Source organism: Cimex lectularius, unplaced genomic scaffold, assembly GCF_000648675.2.
Source record: "Cimex lectularius strain Harlan isolate CLEC.00 unplaced genomic scaffold, Clec_2.1 scaffold123, whole genome shotgun sequence".
In the NCBI taxonomy this organism is placed as follows: Eukaryota; Metazoa; Arthropoda; class Insecta; order Hemiptera; family Cimicidae; genus Cimex; species Cimex lectularius.
Genome location: NW_019392886.1, coordinates 251,693 through 256,677, shown reverse-complemented (window position 1 = coordinate 256,677; position 4,985 = coordinate 251,693).

Below are 4,985 nucleotides of genomic sequence, written 5' to 3'. Positions count from 1 at the left end.
GCTCTACCACTTGAACTATCATGACTTCGGACGATCCGGATATTGTCATCGGTTCGAGTCCCTTTCGTGACACTAAATTTTCATATCAGCCATCTTTACTTTAACTGGGAAAATTCTAGTATTGTGGTCGTTTCCAATTGACCCAAAATAAATCAACAGTAGAGAAAAAGTAATTAGAGCCTAGAAACTTCTAATGAACTTTGCACGTAGATTCCCCAATTTCTAAACTTTCTAAGAAGTTTGGAGTAAAATAGCATTTAGATAGAGAAAATAAATGAACTTCAAACGTTTCTACGTCTCTTGAATGTCTTCTTTCTTTCTCATCCATTAAATCGGTTCGAAACAATTATTACTCCGGTTTGTGCCAAGTCCGAAGCGGATGCTTTTGAAAAGAAGCCGGGACTTTTTATTTTAACCAATTTCCTTCTCGCCCGTTCCGTCGCGCCGGTTTGTTTTACATTAAATAAACTGTAATTACTTTCACAGGCCGTCTCGTTATGGAGGATAGATAACTGCAATCTTAGGATATTTCGAAAGAAAAATCCCGTCGGGCTCATGTTTAATTTCCGATCCACTTATCCGTGTTTTTTTTTGTTTTGTTTTTTTCAGCTCACAGATACAAATTGAACGTGGATTACAGTGGTCATTCATAATTGATAGAAGCCTGCTCCCGAGTATAATGACGACCGTCCAATAACGAGACATGAAATCATAACAGCCACGTCTGTTATAATTCCATTAAATCACCCTGATTGCTTTCAATTTTATTCACTTCTACAACGCTACTACGTATAACGAGCCTTTATTAGATTATATCACTAATAAAAGGAAAATCAGAGTCTTAACAAAAATTTGAGTTTTGTTGGCTGATATTTCGGACAATTTAAACAACATTTTCTAATTTAAAAAAGTTCCAGTTCAAAAGGTAACATGAAGGATTCTTTTGAAGTCAGTTTTGCAATTATAATGAGTACCATTGCAAGGGCGCCGGCAATACTTTACAGCCCAGATCCATCTCATTAAGTTAAATCTTCACTCCATTAAGACCTCGTTTAACAAGAAGTCGTTTTACTTCATTCCGAAAAAAGAAGCCCTACCAATTACAATTATATAATTACAAATATCAAGTATTCAAATTTACCTTTTTCTGATATGTTTAGTAAAACGTGATTATACAATAATTGAACTTGAAAATAAATAGTCTAAAACTTAATATATTTACAATTAGAAGTACGCTAGAAGCACTAAGTAAAGTTAAATTACAATTTCACTAATTTCGTGGTCCGCTTGACCAATTAATACATTACAATTAATTAAGGTTTTTAGTTGAGATGAAAAAAAGTCAATGGCACGAGCGGGATTCGAACCCACGACCTTCGGCTAGATACGCCGCTGCTCTACCACCTGACCTATCGTGACCTCGATCCACTCGGACATCAACTCCCCACCTTATGAGTTTTCCCTCCTTTTGCCATTTTTCATGTCCGAGTGGATCGAGGTCACGATAGCTCAGGTGGTAGAGCAGCGGCGTATCTAGTCGAAGGTCGTGGGTTCGAATCCCGCTCGTGCCATTGACTTTTTTTCATCTCAACTAAAAACCTTAATTAATTGTAATAAATTATAATTAAACTTTCAATATAAAATCCAGATAGGTCTAGACATAAATAGATTATAAAATAGTTGTATTAATTCAATAAACAAGAAAAATTGCGAGTGAGAAATGAAGATGAAAGTACCACACTAGCTTGAGGCCAGGTGTACTCCTTGTCGGACCAACAATAAGACTTTTTGTTGAATATAAATTTCTGTAATAATAATAATAAAGTAGGAAATTTATGGGCAGACAAAAAGTTGAGGTTATCGCCGGCTTTCTGCTTATTTTCCTTCTTTCGCGCGTACTTTGTTTTGAACTCAACACCACCATTTTGAACACCATTGATTATCTCGATCTGGTTACTGACTCTTTGCTTTTATACGTAACATCGATTTCATAAATGCTACCCTCTCGTTTGTACCTCAGGTTAAATACAGAATAGAAACAAAAATACATATATGTCTGGTCACATTTACACCCCCAGAGTATTCGATATTCCTCGGGCTGGGGTTATAACCAACCCTTTCCTTTGTCGTTATAAATTTCATTCATTCCAATAAATTGGCATAAACACTCGATAGAAAGAAAGAAGTCTGGTCACATTCACTTCCCCAGAGTATTCGATATTCCTCGGGCTGGGGTTATAACCAACCCTTTCCTTTGTCGTTATAAATTTCATTCATTCCAATAAATTGGCATAAACACTCGATAGAAAGAAAGAAGTCTGGTCACATTCACTTCCCCAGAGTATTCGATATTCCTAGGGGCTATATTCCATTCTCGCTAATAAGTTACTTTTTTTTCCGCCGCCACACACTCACCTCAGAATACTCGATGTACCTCGAGGTGGGGTTATTAGCAACCCTTTCGCGCTAATAAATTACATTCATTCCAATACATTAACATAAACACTCGATAGAAACATACAAGTCACATTTATTCCTCCGATATTCTTCAAGGCGGGGTTGAACCCACACCATTCTCGCTAATAAATCACATTTAATAAATCCATTTTCACGCTAATAAATCACATTTAAAAATTGTGAGGTACCGGAATAACGATATGTGCCCCCTGCCATGCCCCTAGACGACGCCTATGTCCGATGATATGCCAAAATATTGCCTATGTAAGTCAAGCCTTCTACGATCGAAAAGGTGCTCCACTGTTATTTTATCCTTGTAAAACGAACACCTACACGATCGCTTTCCGGCCACAAGGTGCCCATGTCTTGTATGACCTATACGTAGTCTTATCAATATGGCCTTTTCCCTTTTCCAACCGTTCTCCGTGGACGAGGGACCGACGTCTTTTATAATCTACCACAATAATTTCTATTTCTACGAGCCCAGAGGTTTTTCCATTCTCTTTTCACTTTATATGAAATTAATAGTTTTAGATCTATAAAATTTTATAGAGGTGAATTTGCTTGAAAAAGTTACATATTTAATTTAATATAAATACACAATTAAATATGTAACTTTTTAAGTATATTTATATTATTAACTATATAATATATATTACATATATTTTTTANTATATAATATTAATTATATAATTTAAATATGTAACTTTGTTGATCTAAAATTTTAAATATGTAATTATGTAAATCTTATATATGTAACTTATTTGATCCCTTAAGAACCCAATTATGTTATATATTTTAATATATACATATTGTATTTTTTTTAATGTAGGGATATATTTTTCGTGCTAACTTTTAATAACAGCTCTTAAGTTTTTTAATGTTTTAATGTAAGGTTTAGTTGAAGGTGGAAAAATTTGAATTTAAAATAGTATACTGTGGTGTGGGAAAGAAACTATGTTTCCCTACATTATATTTATTTGTTATAGTTAATTCTACCATTGTAAATCTAAAATAAAATTAATTATTAAAGATCTCGTAGAAACATAATAATAACTTACATTTAATACCATCTATTTTTTTGATGTTTTCAAGAAACAGTTAATTTGAAGGATAAAAAAATTATAATTGTATGCGAAAAATGGCTAATTTGAAATTAAAACGGGGTGGGAAGATGTTTTTAAGAAGATTTTTTTTTGAGAATAGAGGTGAATTTAATTAAAAACGTTACATATTTAATTTAATATAAATACACAATTAAATATGTAACTTTTTAAGTATATTTATATTATTAACTATATAATATATATTACATATATTTTTTAATGAAGGGACTATATTTTTCATGCTAATATTTAATGCCATCTCCCAAGATTTTTATGTTTTAATGTAAGGTTTAGTTGATGATGGAAAAAGGTTTATTTGAATTTAAATAAATATAATTTGATGTGGGAAAAACTATATTTCACTACATTATATTTATTTGTTGTGGTTAATCCTACCATTGGAAGTTGTAAAGAGGCTGTAGACAAATAATTAAAAAATATCCAACAATCGATTTTCAAAATCAGTCGGCCAAGGTTCGAGAGCATCACTTCTCTTGATGGTTAAAAAAAATAGTACTATTTTTGTACAATCATGAAAAAATACTGGTAAGAGTCGTACGTAATATTTTAAGCACTACACTATTATTTTTTTCCGAGGATTCGCAACTGCAGATGTCTCATAAACCCTCAGGTTGCCGGTGTTTTTGAAAAACAGCCCATTTGTATGTCGGGTTGGAATGCAGAGCCGCTGGATTCGAACCTGAGACCTTTACCGTACAGTGATGATCGCCGTGTCAATGCCTAAAGCCGGGAACACGCTTACCCGATGCTACGCCATGCGACGCTACCGGATGCTACCCGACACCTTGCCACGTTTTGGTGGGGTGTGCACATCTATCCGACGCAAGCACACGTCGCGTACAGTCCACGCGTTTATCACAATAATCACTATCACAATCGCAACGCATCTTTTGTTCTTAATGCACTATTTTGAGCAAAACCTTGTAATAAATTGTTAGTTAAATTTTATGAGCACAACCATCTAACAAATTGTTTGTTAAACTTAATTGTTTTAAATAAAGTTACTCCTAACCATCATAATTAAACAATGTTTATAAAAACTTATGCATTTTTGATCTCGTTTAATTTGGTTTACATTAAAATAACATGTTGTAATTAATATAACGACAAAATTACATGTACTTAGTTTGAAATAAACTACAAAAAATATGAGTGTCCTGTTCTGATGCTACCCGACATTACAAAATGGTGTAATTTTACGAGCAAAACTATGAAATAAATTGTTAATTAAATTTTATGAGCAAAACCGTGTAATAAATTGTTCCAATTTTAGTATATGTACCGCCGAAGCGAGTACAATAAATTGTTAGTTAAATTCATTATATCAAAAAATCGTATTCCGGTGTTTTGATTAATTTTCTACCAAACCATTAAAATTAATTTTTTAAATAAAAACTAATT